The 14485-nt window shown below is 40.7% G+C and overlaps 1 long non-coding RNA gene across 1 annotated transcript in view; it reads left to right on the forward strand.

The window, feature by feature from the left end:
• The window catches only part of LOC141983918 (uncharacterized), a 44683-nt gene extending 30416 nt beyond the window's left edge, over positions 1-14267 (forward strand). Inside the window, exon 3 of the long non-coding RNA XR_012638574.1 lies at positions 14204-14267. This is a non-coding gene — a long non-coding RNA (uncharacterized LOC141983918). The remainder of the gene's footprint in view (positions 1-14203) is intronic.
• Positions 14268-14485: the final 218 nt, after the last annotated feature.

The raw sequence follows: 14485 nt of genomic DNA on the forward strand, positions 1-14485 counted from the left end.
CCCAAAACTGGACACAGTACTCCAGATGAGGCCTCACCAGTGTCGAATAGAGGGGAACGATCACGTCCCTCGATCTGCTCGCTATGCCCCTACTTATACATCCCAAAATGCCATTGGCCTTCTTGGCAACAAGGGCACACTGTTGACTCATATCCAGCTTCTCGTCCACTGTCACCCCTAGGTCCTTTTCCGCAGAACTGCTGCCTAGCCATTCGGTCCCTAGTCTGTAGCGGTGCATTGGATTCTTCCATCCTAAGTGCAGGACCCTGCACTTATCCTTATTGAACCTCATCAGATTTCTTTTGGCCCAATCCTCCAATTTGTCTAGGTCCTTCTGTATCCTATCCCTCCCCTCCAGCGTATCTACCACTCCTCCCAGTTTAGTATCATCCGCAAATTTGCTGAGAGTGCAATCCACACCATCCTCCAGATCATTTATGAAGATATTGAACAAAACCGGCCCCAGGACCGACCCCTGGGGCACACCACTTGACACCGGCTGCCAACTAGACATGGAGCCATTGATCACTACCCGTTGAGCCCGACAATCTAGCCAGCTTTCTACCCACCTTATGGTGCATTCATCCAGCCCATACTTCCTTAACTTGCTGACAAGAATACTGTGGGAGACCGTGTCAAAAGCTTTGCTAAAGTCAAGAAACAATACATCCACTGCTTTCCCTTCATCCACAGAACCAGTAATCTCATCATAAAAGGCGATTAGATTAGTCAGGCATGACCTTCCCTTGGTGAACCCATGCTGACTGTTCCTGATCACTTTCCTCTCATGTAAGTGCTTCAGGATTGATTCTTTGAGGACCTGCTCCATGATTTTTCCAGGGACTGAGGTGAGGCTGACTGGCCTGTAGTTCCCAGGATCCTCCTTCTTCCCTTTTTTAAAGATTGGCACTACATTAGCCTTTTTCCAGTCATCCGGGACTTCCCCCGTTCGCCACGAGTTTTCAAAGATAATGGCCAAGGGCTCTGCAATCACAGCCGCCAATTCCTTCAGCACTCTCGGATGCAACTCGTCCGGCCCCATGGACTTGTGCACGTCCAGCTTTTCTAAATAGTCCCTAACCACCTCTATCTCCACAGAGGGCTGGCCATCTCTTCCCCATTCTGTGATGCCCAGCGCAGCAGTCTGGGAGCTGACCTTGTTAGTGAAAACAGAGGCAAAAAAAGCATTGAGTACATTAGCTTTTTCCACATCCTCTGTCACTAGGTCGCCTCCCTCATTCAGTAAGGGGCCCACACTTTCCTTGGCTTTCTTCTTGTTGCCAACATACCTGAAGAAACCCTTCTTGTTACTCTTGACATCTCTTGCTAGCTGCAGCTCCAGGTGCGATTTGGCCCTCCTGATATCTTTCCTACATGCCCGAGCAATATTTTTATACTCTTCCCTGGTCATATGTCCAACCTTCCACTTCTTGTAAGCTTCTTTTTTATGTTTAAGATCCGCTAGGATTTCACCATTAAGCCAAGCTGGTCGCCTGCCATATTTACTATTCTTTCGACTCATCGGGATGGTTTGTCCCTGTAACCTCAACAGGGATTCCTTGAAATACAGCCAGCTCTCCTGGACTCCCTTCCCCTTCATGTTAGTTCCCCAGGGGATCCTGGCCATCTGTTCCCTGAGGGAGTCGAAGTCTGCTTTCCTGAAGTCCAGGGTCCGTATCCTGCTGCTTACCTTTCTTCCCTGCGTCAGGATCCTGAACTCAACCAACTCATGGTCACTGCCTCCCAGATTCCCATCCACTTTTGCTTCCCCCACTAATTCTACCCGGTTTGTGAGCAGCAGGTCAAGAAAAGCGCCCCCCCTAGTTGGCTCCCCTAGCACTTGCGCCAGGAAATTGTCCCCTACGCTTTCCAAAAACTTCCTGGATTGTCTATGCACCGCTGTATTGCTCTCCCAGCAGATATCAGGAAAATTAAAGTCACCCATGAGAATCAGGGCATGCGATCTAGTAGCTTCCGTGAGTTGCTGGAAGAAAGCCTCATCCACCTCATCCCCCTGGTCCGGTGGTCTATAGCAGACTCCCACCACTACATCACTCTTGTTGCACACACTTCTAAACTTAATCCAGAGACACTCAGGTTTTTCCACAGTTTCGTACCGGAGCTCCGAGCAGTCATACTGCTCCCTTACATACAGTGCTACTCCCCCACCTTTTCTGCCCTGCCTGTCCTTCCTGAACAGTTTATAACCATCCATGACTGTACTCCAGTCATGTGAGTTATCCCACCAAGTCTCTGTTATTCCAATCACGTCATAGTTCCTTGACATCACCAGGACCTCCAGTTCTCCCTGCTTGTTTCCAAGGCTTTGTGCATTTGTATATAAGCACTTGAGATAACCTGTTGATCGCCCCTCATTCCCAGTATGAGGCAGGAGCCCTCCCCTCACAGACATTCCTGCCTGTGCTTCCTCCCGGTATCCCGCTTTCCCACTTACCTCAGGGCTTTGGTCTCCTTCCCCCGGTGAACCTAGTTTGGGGATCTGTTTTCTCTTTCAGGAATCCCTCCACCTGTACATCTTCCTCACCCTTTTTTTCAAGGATCTCTTGCATTAGAAAGTGCTGAAAGAAAGTAATATCCTTCTCTGAAATGGGAGCAATAGAGAAAATTGTGCATCAGTATCATGGGGAAGGGGTTTCATTCTCTCTCATTATTCTTTATTTTCAAGGAAAAGGTGTTGTCCACTTTTTTTAAAAAAAAATTTATGAACTTAGCAAAGTCCCTTCTGCTTAATAGACATCACACTGGGTAGACAGTGACTATGGCTTCTGATGCTAAAACATTCTTTTACTATTGTTACCTTTTCCTCCCTCACCATCTGCCTGTTTGTGTTTTGTTTTGTTTCTTCCACTCTCGTTATGTCGTCTTTTTCAGGTAAAGGACTGTCATTTACTATATGTTTGTCCAGTGCCTACCATGATGGGGCCCCTGACCTGATTGAAGTTTGAAGTTCAACAATATTTTTTAGTTATGCCCGTAAGGGGAAAAAAGAGATAATCAGACTTTGTAAATTGTTTGGGGAAGGTGAGGGAATGAGGATTTTTTAAATCACCTACTAAATCCAAAATAGCTGAAGGGATTTTGCTCAAATTTAAAATCAATTTTGGACAAAGTAAAAGTGTGATTTTTTTTAATGTGATCAGTGTAATTTATGGTAGAGAAGTTGACACTTGAACTGAGGAATAAAATTAAATTTAAAAATATGGTTGACTGTGCCATCATTCTCTGTGATGGCTCGTAATTTCTTTATAACATACCTCCAATTTTTCACTTAAAAAGAAAACTTGTGTTGAACCTGCTGTTTTCTTGATAAATGAAAACAGGTTTCTGCTGTTGAACTGATAATAAACTTTTATTATACAAACATGGAGACATCTTCACCAAATCTATCAAGAATCAAGAATGTAAGTGCAATACAAGCCATTTTATTGGTACATTTCCCAGGAAACTGATTTATCCTTGAAATAAGGAATAGAAACAAGTACTTAATTGGGCAGTATTTATGAAATGTCATCTTAAGGGGAACATATTCAGCCAGTGCCAAGTGGTTAAGTGGTGTTTGGTATGAAATTCTGAGCCACAATTCTTAACCAGGTGCTAAATGTATCTAACATTCTAAGCCTTGATGTTTTAATATGGAAACTGGCATACTGAGAAAGAGAGAGAACAGAGAGGGAGATGTAGTGAGTACAAATTTTCAGTCAAATTCTAAACATGCAGCTTCTCTGTAGAACCTGGTGTGCACAGGAGACAAGACAGAATGTGCCCTCTATTCTTATTTGGTACAATATTTCGTTATAGATCATTTCAGACTTTTTCTTAGGAGTAAAGGGCTCTGTAAGGCACATTGTTTTAAATCAATGGGGGTGATTAACTATTGGAAAATGCGACCAGGAGAAGTGGTGGATTCTTCATCTCTGAATATCTTCAAATCAAGCCTGGATGCCTTTCTGGAATACATACTTTAGTCAAATGCACACTACTAGGCTCAACACAGGGGCAACTGGGTGAAATTCTGAGGCCTGTGTTATATAGGATGTCAGACAAGTTGATCTAATAATTTACTCTTAATTGAGAACATCATCCAGAACAGTAGTCTCTCCCCTTAAGGTGCACCATTAACAGGATTCTATTATTACTTTAAAGGAATGAAGGGAACCTTAATTAGCTTGTGCTAATTCACTCTAGCACAGTGAAACAAGAAGCATAGCATACATAGTATTTATCTATTTCAGCATATATAGTATGATCATGCAACAAAATACTCTTTTGTCTGAGTGAAATTTACTCCAGTACAGGGGACCTGCTCAAGGCACTATCTGACAGCACCATTTAAAGCCTTAATGTATGAGAGAACCTTCTGTCCTGGAGTGTATTACAGCCATAATTCATATCAAAAGGGAAGAGTTAAGGTTGTGTAGTAATCTTTAATAACTGTCTTGACTCTTAGCCCATTAAAACTTCACTGTGGAGAGTATTTTAATATAGGCACTCAAATGCTACCATTCTGAGCATAGTATAATAACCTGTATAGAATAGAATAGTCTTTTTTTGCATTGATGTTCCATTAGTTCATATCCTGACCATTTTGAATGTCTTCTTTCTCCCAAGCATTATTATTCTAGAATCATTTTATTCTTTCATCAGAAATTTCCCTCTCAGGTTACAGAAAATGGATTTTTTTTCTCTCTCTCAAGTTGATTGGTTAGTGGAAATTTTCAAAAAATTGTTTATTTCAGAGGTAGGTATGAAAGATAGGAAATTGAGAGAGCTTTGAAATCTACTCACTGAACAATAGCAGTGAGTAATCTTTTTTTTTAATCCAAAGTATACTACATAGAATTAAAATATTGTAGCTGTTTACTGGTATTTTAAAAATTCCTTTTAAAGCAGCAATCCTCTATAAAGATGCCATCAGAAAGCATAAATTGCCGTAAACAATTTTGTAACATGTCACAAAGGAGTAAATTATTTCACTAGAATATTTGCATGATTTGTGTGTTTTACCTGCTCCTAATATTCTAAGGTGTGTTTGTTAAGATGCATAAGACCTAATTTTCTAAGTATTGGGGTCCACTAGAGTATATCCCATTATGACAACAGCAATAGTAGCACACACAGGCTCTTTTTTTGCTGAATAGCAAATTATGAGATTGAATCATGATGCTACAAGCTTAGGCTGTATGTTGTAGATTATAGAGATGCAATGCTGTAGTCTTGGTAGAGACTTACTAGTTAAAACAAACAGGGTCTGATTCTTATTTACTTTAAGGCTCCTTCACACAATTCTGGCAATCTAAAGGATCCTTAAATTGGACATAAATTACATTTATACAAGGCCCTTTTATGCTGCCAGAGTGAAGTGGAAAGGGGTGTTAGCACAAATGAGGATCAAGACCAGTTTTCATGTTGCACATCTGGCAGTATTGAATTGAGAATTTTGAATAAGAAAATTAATTATAATATATAGAAATCTAAACATTTTAAAGACATCGGGCTAAAATATTTTATGATGCTTCTGTGGGCAGAACTGAATTGTAGAAATCGTCCAGTGCTGTGAAGGACTGCTTTTGTGCTGTTGTTTGAGAAGACTCTGTAATGTACACTTATATTCATTTATATCTTGATGTTGTTTTGTTTTTGTTTTAAAGACGGTATCCTCTGTTCCTAAGGCCATAAATGATGGATTTAACTAACTCTAGGGCTCAGGATGCCTTTTCCCCTATTCTCTTACTTAGTGTTAAAAGTAGCAATTGCCATTCCCACCCTAGGTCTGTGGAAATGCAACTCACTGTCTCAGGAAGTGCAATGGCACACGTGTTATGGGAACAACTACTTAGAAATGTTTTAGAATTTACAGTCAATGCAGTTTGGACACCCAATTCCCATTAATTTAAGTGAGAATTAGGTTTATGCATCTCTTAAGCAGCTTTGAAAATGTTCTTTAAGGCAGGAAATGCTTTCTGTTTTGTGTTTATACAGTGCCTACCACAGTGGGGTCCTGATACGTGAGTGGAGTTCTAGACATTACTGCAGTACAAATAATAATCAAAATTTCAGCCTATTAGCACTGGGGTTTTTTAATTCCATCCCTCTGAAAAGCTTTTGCATCAAGAGTCCAACTGTGTATGCAGAAGGGGAGAAAATGTAATATTGAAAAGCTCAAAAAAATGGGGAAACAGAGCTATCAATTTCAAAGTTAGTAAGTTGTTTTGATGGGCAGATAAATTATCATTAGTTTTTTTATCGTTTTAGAATTTGGACTGGTAGACTTTGTGGTTGGGCAAGTAAATTTGTATTATAAACTTTCAAGTCAAACCTATCTATCAACAAAACTCATATATAAAGAGATTACGTACAAAACTGCATCGAAAGAGAAATGAGATCGCAACGGACAACACTCAAAAGTGAGGAAATGTCAATGTTGAGGCCTCTCTAACCTTTTCTCAGCCCCTGTGCATGGGCCTTCATGATGCAATCTTTAATTATATGATCATGTATATTGCAGGCTGCTGCTTCATTTAGGGCACACATTGGACACTCTGCAGCAAATGAGGCTGCCTATCAAAGTATATTTTTATCCTTGCTGCACCCTACCCTAATGATTGCACAGTGAGGTCCTTATAGCCCATACAAGTCAACTGGAGTCTTTCCATTGATTCTCAAGGACTGGATCAGGTCCTGAATGAGACAGCGGTCCAAAGTATTTCAGTGGAGTTACACATGCATAATGGTAGTAGAACAGAAAGGCAAATCCTTTTTCTCTTAGGATTCACTGCCAAAGTGATTCCTACAGTAACACACACTCTGAAATGAGTGTGTCTTCATCATGAATTCATTTGGCATTCATTATAGTAGTTGTGCTCGTCAATCTGATTAGTACTCATATGGATGTCAGTGGTGCCCATTGTGATTTATGATTAGTTAATGAACACCTATATTAGGATCATATCATATTCATTTTTAAAACTACTTAAAAGAGTTGGCCATACAGTTTTGTGGCAGCCAAGTTCTGGGCCTCAGATCAATCCTCCACTTCCAGTGCCTACAGGGTCTGTGATCCCAGCAAAGGTTTTGCACGCAGCTCTGGTGAAGAAGCAACAGAGGCAGGGACCCTTTAGCGTTGTTTCCAGCAACAATTTCTAATGAATCCAGTGAGCGTGTACACAGACAACATGGGAATAGTGGCTAGTCCTCTCAGCTTATATGCAGTGAGAGTCTGATGTGGGACAATATAGTGATAAACGGGGAGAGAATGTTTGGCACTTCTATAGCACTGTTGATCTTCAAAGCATTATGCATACAGTTAATACTTATAAAGCCACAGTGATGGAGAGATTCTGCTCATTTAACAGGTAGGGAAACTAAGGCTGAGACGTTTACTTACTTGGCCGGGCACCAGAGGAAGTCGATTTTAGAGAATTTGGACTGGGACTCGAGAGTTGCTAGCTCTGAGTGAACCATGTTTATGTCATCATCAAATTATATTTAATATATCCAAAACTCGATTCCTTATTTCCTCTGAGGACCTCTCCATTCCCCTTATTCTTCATCACTGATAACAATACCACCATACTCTGTATCAGTCAGGTTTGTAACATGGGAGTTATTACCTACTGCCACCACGCTTACTCCACATATCTAGGTCATGTCCAAACCTTGCTGCTTTTTTCTCCCTAACGTTGAAGGTCTGACTTTTCTTTTTGACCACATAGCTAAAACTTTTGTTACAGCCTTTATCTCCCACCTTAACTTCTGCAACATCCTCCTCTTTGACCCTTCAGTCATACATCCCCTTGATGCAGGCTGCTCAAAACACAGCTGCTAAATTCATCTTCTGTTGTCTGTCATTCTGTCCATGTCACCCTCTTCTTTGAATTTCTCCATCAGTTCCACCTTTTCTATCTCTTAATTATGTTTAAGCTTCTTGTCCTCACATTCAAGGCCATTTGCAACCCTCCCTGCTTATTCGTTCTTGTATCTTGTTTCATCACTATGATAATCCTCAGGTTAGCGATGGTGCCATCTGAGGACTGCAAAACCCCTGGGGTGCCTCAGTCCATATAATCTGCTTGCATTTGGAGGGGACGGGGGCTTTCCTTTCAAACTCTCAGCCCCCTGAAGGGATGGAGGGTTCAGTTCCAAATGCCTTATGGCTTGCTGCTGGGCGTAACCAGGCCAGTATACGGAAGCCTATTGCCTCCTTGTAGGGGCATGGGATAGGTGAGTGTCCTATCTGAGGGCAGATTCCATGAAGTTCCTTTTGGAAGCTGTAGAGCTACTGTCTGCTCTCTCCAGAGCTGCCCAGCAACTGACTGGAACTTCCGGCTTTTAAACCCCTATTCCATCCCTAGCATGACTTATAGGAGCAGGTGGGAGGAATCAACTTTGCTCTCAGGAGCTCTTTAACTCCTTTGTTACCAGTGCAGGGCTTTTACACCCTGTCACAATCACTCACCTCCCTCTCTGGTCTATCGCCTTCAATCCCCACCCGGCAGCTTGTTCTCAGCCATCTCTGCATCGTCTTCCTTGCTCCCCTAAGGCATGGAACACCCTCTCTGAACTGATCCACAAGGCCTCAACTCTCCTTCGCCTTCAAACATCCATTTCTGTTGTTAGCTAATACTAGCTGTGTTAAAAGGTAACTTGAAGATTGCTGATAATTAATTTATTTAGGGGTGAAAATGTATGCTATGTTTTATTCTGCTCCTCCACCCTTTTTATGTTGCTTGTCTTCTCAGACTGAAAGCTCTTTGCTGCTGGGACTACCTTCTTTATATGTGTTTGGACAGTGCCTAGCACTTCACAAGGCTAGTGGAATACAAATAATAATAATAATATTTAATAATAGTCTTTACTCTGAAAACCTAATTAAGAACTTCAGTTAACCCTTGGGTTAGATATTGATCCATGTAAAGGATTACTGTGTCATGTGCTCATATGAAATTCCAAATATAAACCTATGAAACACAGTAGGGCTCACATTTTATTTCCACAAAGAAGCTTGATTAAATGTGAATTCAGTTCAAGCTCTGATTCAAACATTAAAACTCTGGAACATCTTTTAATGAAAGCATAGATCTTTTTGCCTGGTTGAATTTATTTGTTTTTGTTTTTATTTTTAAGGTGATATTGACATGAATTGTTCATTGATACATAGTGATTTCATGTCATACATGATCATAATCCTTACACACGAATTATTAATTACAAGTATATTGGATTTCTGTACGTTTATCACATTTCCTCCATTTTTGTCTAAAATGTGTGGATTGTATTTGGATCAGCAATGCCGTCTGCAACAATAAGCCAACAGAAAAAATAATCATGTATAGACATGTTAGACTGAAACAGGTAATTGTTGTTTATAAAACATTATGGCTTTAAGTCTATGGCAACTTTAAACATTCCAGTGTTTGCTGCAAGGCATGAGGAGACAATGATACAGCTCATTTCCTCTGCTGAGCTCTCTTTGCTGCCTTGTACAACACTTATTTCAAAGCACGCCACAGCTTAGAACTGTCGTGATCCCCATTAATATAAAATCATTGACCTCTGCTCCTGCTGGTGCGACTAAATTACATTCTGCTGCTCAGCAGCAGCCACATATGGGGCCAGCTCTTTTAGTCATGGCCAGGTGCCTTGATGTCAGCACAGCCCTTCCTACGCTCAGGGTTTTCCTTTAATGAGGATTATGCACCTTCAAAGATCTAGGAGGACCTACTCCCAGGATGGTAGCATTTCTAATGGCATCTGGCTTTATCTCAGACAGTAATTTAGTATTGTAGGAGGCTGTAGAGATTCAGTCTATTTTTAAGCCCAGTGAGGAATTATAAGAATGTGTGCTTTCGTAGCGGTTCCCTGTGTGGTCTTCTTCCTTCCTTTTTTTTTTCTGACCCTTTTTCCACCCCTCTATCCTCCCTCCCTTCCCCCCCGCCACTATATATGAAATGCTCTGGCATGTGAAGCTCAGTGCCTGCAGTCTGTATCCATTAGACTAGATCTGAGAAGCAAAGTTCAATCTCAGTCTTCTCCAAATGTTCGAGTTCAGGACTAGAGTTTTTGGCCCTGATTCTGCTATGATGTCCATATGAGTGGACGCCGGTTCCCAAACAGAACCCTGGCGCAGGCCTGGGGCCTTGCTAACAATCATGAGGGTAGTGTGTGAGTCCACCATTTGCACTGATATAAAAATATGACCTGTGCCTTGGGTAGTGGTTCTGATCTGCAAAGTGTTGAGCATCATCAATGCCCAACACCTTTTCAAAAGGTGTCAAATCCTTGCAGGATTGGATCCTAGGAGAAAAAATAACTGGAGAATTTGTACAAAACGTTTCTAAATTGCATACAACTAAATCAGGATATCTGTAATATCTTTGGGAAATGTAGATCTCTGTTTTGTTGCAGTTTAGTAACTATTACATGCACTTAGTCATGCTTTAGACTATCCCAAAATGTTAGTTGGATTTTATGTTTGCAATTCATTTAAATTTGTTGCTACTCGGGATTTCTGTTCAGAACAAGTGGAGTTCTGCATTCTAAGGGAATGCCCATAAAAGGATTGTGTAAAATAGTACTAAGGTGCCACAAGTACTTCTTTTCATAGTAGTAAATGTTGTTGATGATTAAAGTAATCAAATTGTTTACATGGTCTATCACATTCTCTCCTGTTTTCTCCATCAAAGTTAGTGTAGCCCCAATAGTGACATAGAAAGGGAAGGTTAATGTTTAGAAGTCTCGCATGGATATATAAAATCACACTGAAGGATGGTAGAATTTAATATAAATCATTTTAATGTAAAGGAGCAATTCTTGATTTTTCTTCCATATTCCTCTTTGTTGGTATGTATGTGCGAGAGGAGAGGGGAGAAGAGGAGATTTGTAATTGTGTTTTGTGCCTTGTGAAAACTAACATCTGGATTAAACAGAGGGCTTTCTTTTCAGAAAGATGTCTAACCCCAGTCACAGGACTGCTAATTTGGTTTTTCTCTTAATCTCTGCAGAACTTGCTGAACAGAAGCGAAACTATGCGCATGCTAATAGCTCACTTTCTACAAACTCCCCTCTCTCCCTGAGAGTGTCTGGTGTGCAAAGCTGAGCTGGAACAAAGATACACTAATTATTCTCCATTAATTTGTCTGCTTGAATGGTCCTAAATACCAGAGTGATTAATTAGCACAAGGCATCCAGGGCAGGATGTCACACCCTTCTCTGCGTTTAAGTGTCGGCATGGTTGTGCTCAAGTGTTGAAAACAGCATATCTTTAATTTTCTCTAAGAAGAAAAGTTTAGTCAGTACAATTAATTTGAGCTTGGCTAGCTTGCAGGAATAAATGTAACGTGGAATAATATTACTGCTTCACAGGCAATTTTTTGCCTCCTTAGGGTACAGTAAAACTTTTTGGCAACTCAGTTATTGAATATTGTTTTTCTATAATTGTTTCAATTTGGCTTAATTACTTTTGTGCATTCTGCAGTAAAAAAAAAAGTGGATCATGAAGCAGTTAGAAATTATTATCCTTAATGACTTGAGATGGGGTACAGATGAATGACTAAATGTGAAAGATGAATTCGAGAAGAGACAAATAGACAACGTCAGTACAAAAAGAAAAGGAGGACTTGTGGCACCTTAGAGACTAACAAATTTATTTGAGCATAAGCTTTTGTGAGCTACAGCTCACTTCATCGGATGCATGCAGTGTCAGTACAGTTTTTTGTAGCCTTTTTAATTTAATGCTGTCTCATAGTGATTTGCCTGAGATGCATGTCAATGTCATTTTAAAATTATGGACTGCTTAGCCCTCAATAATCCAAGCAAATTAAATCAGAATAACTTAAAAATTAAAACCTATCATATAACATTTCACCTGAGACCTGGCCTTGCTTTATGCTTTTTCCTACTTTAATGTACAGTTGCTAAAGGAACAGTTAGCAATACAATCTTCTAAAAGTCGCTTCATACTAATATTAAGATTTTTATACACGCATTTATAGACTGAATAAAAGCTGCTATTCAGCAAAGATAGCTACAGGAAATCAAATGATTGGAGTAGGAAAGTTGCTAACTGTAACACTCAGTTTGCAAATCGTTAGTGAGGTGTGTGTTTGGTTGGTTATTTTTTTGGGTGGTGGGGTGTTGCTTTTTCTTTTTTTGGTACATACCACATCTTGGAGCATAATGCTCTTTTAAGATAATGGAGGAAGTGGACGGAGGTCATGCTGCAGAGAGGCCCAGATCAGTATAGCATGTATCCCCATTGCAGCTCTCCTCAAGCCTCAAACAAACGCCCAAAGGGGCCATTCCAAGAACTGCAGAGATTCACCTCTTTGTTCACTGTTGGATGCTATTGTTCTCCTTGTCAATTAATTCCCCATATGAAACATTAAGCCATGTTGTGACCCACACAGGCAGCTCAAATGTACTACTGTACATTTTCCTTCAACCAAACCCTCCTGGGAGACTTGCACCCCTTCTCAGACATATTGAAATTATCAGAATATATTTTACTGCTGATGGGATTTCTTTACTCAGCTGGAGGCATGCACAGGACCCATCACACAATTGTGTGATATTTAAGCTTTTATTAGTATTGTCTTTATTCATTTATAGAATCCAAAATGTGCTGAGTGCTGCGCAGACAAAGTCCTTGCTCCGTAAAGGACAGGAGATGGAATGCCATAAAAAGCAGATGATCAAACAGTAATGTTCCATGTCTGGTTCCACATGTTATGCATTTTCTTCCATGTTCGTTCAGTGGGTAGGTTGGTTAGATAGGTCTCTTGGAGGGGAGAGCGTGGTTGCATTAACTTCCAATATAATCAGAATCAATCCTTTCTCTGATCAATGCAACTCGTCTTGAGGAGGTCTCTCCCCCCCTGCCCTCACCTATCTCAGTTTCAGTTCTCCTGATTTTTGTCCCATGGGTACAAATAAGTGTTCTATGCTTATGGGTCCATTGCGTGTCACACATGACACAGTTACTCATAGTGCTTTCTTCACTTTTCACCAGACACTTCCTCCTGAAGCCACCACTTAACCCATTTTTCTCTCCAAATCACCTCAGATCACGCGTATCTGACCCAGTGAATCAGCAAAGCTACAGGATAAGCGTTGTGGCTTCCTGCAGGCTGTCAAGACAGCTTTGTAACTACCTCTTTCAGCTAGAAGGTCTAAATGTGGTAGTGGAAGATGGGACAATCAGCACAATTTTGTATTGGCTGGAATCTGATACTATCAGAGAAGTGGGTAGCATCTGCCACTATAAATTAGCAGACCCATTCCCTAATAGTCCAAGCTCTTAGGAGCCTTTGGGCTAAAAATTTTGACACCTGGCTCTCTTGCAATGAAGAATGGTGCTACCATTCAGGGACTGTACCAACAACGCAGAGGACGATGCTCTTTACACCCTGTTCACCAATAAATAAAAGCAGCACCTGGGAGAGGTCTGTGGAAGAATTGATCCATTGGAGTGTATGGCAATGCACAGGTTGATAATTCTGGTACTTCCCTTTTTGATTTCCTAAAAGCTGTTGCCTCTGCAACTGGTCCTACTGTTCTCAAGACAGTTGAATTAATGGCTCAGAGGCTCACAAAATGTCTTGACTAGTTGGTCTATGACACAGTCCTAAGTGATTACACAATAAGAGATGGGTTTAATGTCAGATCCTTTCTGAAACATTATCCAGAGGCACTATAGAGAGAACTAAAAAAGGATAGAACTCAACATGGATATGAGAATTTTTTTCTTAGCATTGTCCACAATAAACACAGTGAACTATAATCTGCCCTTGGATACTGTACATGTGCGTCTCCCATTGACTTTACTGGGAGTCTCATTTGAATATCCAAGGGGAGAATTGTGACTAGTGTATTTGCCCAGCAAGAAGTGATACAATGCAGCTTTCTTTTTGGAAAGTAATAATGAAAGAAAGCCAGTGTATACCTGATGCATTGGAACAGGGATAATGTTACTTTTGTCATGTTGAAAGGTCAGTATCAGTGTTGGCTTAAATACTGTGTAAGTGCTAGTCATGAGTCACACCTGCCTGAAGGGGACAGATCTGACTTATGTGTGTGGCCTGTTCTTAGCTTTTGTTTCCTGCAACCCCCCTCTTCCCCCTTCCCCTCTTTCGTTTCATTCTTCTATTACTTTTTCAGGTTGAATCTCACCTTTTTCTCCTCACAGAAATCAAGTGAAGAGACCTACGTATCAAGAACTCTAGGACCAAATTCAGTGCTGACCAGTACACAGGATATTAGCAGCACAGAACTTGGCTGGAACAATTTCCTTTGTAAATAATACTTTGTAAGGCTCTTCCCTTCTCTCTCATTGGTCATTTAACTATTTCTGGTGAGTATGCTGGGTAAATCAACAGAGAATGCAGCTGTTATTCTGTCGAGTGTCTGAAGTACATCCTAGCATCCCGTAGCTTTTTAAAAAAAAGTTAATGCAGCATGGTAGTATAGC

The sequence above is a fragment of the Natator depressus genome, chromosome 3 (assembly GCF_965152275.1).
Source record: "Natator depressus isolate rNatDep1 chromosome 3, rNatDep2.hap1, whole genome shotgun sequence".
NCBI lineage: Eukaryota > Metazoa > Chordata > Testudines > Cheloniidae > Natator > Natator depressus.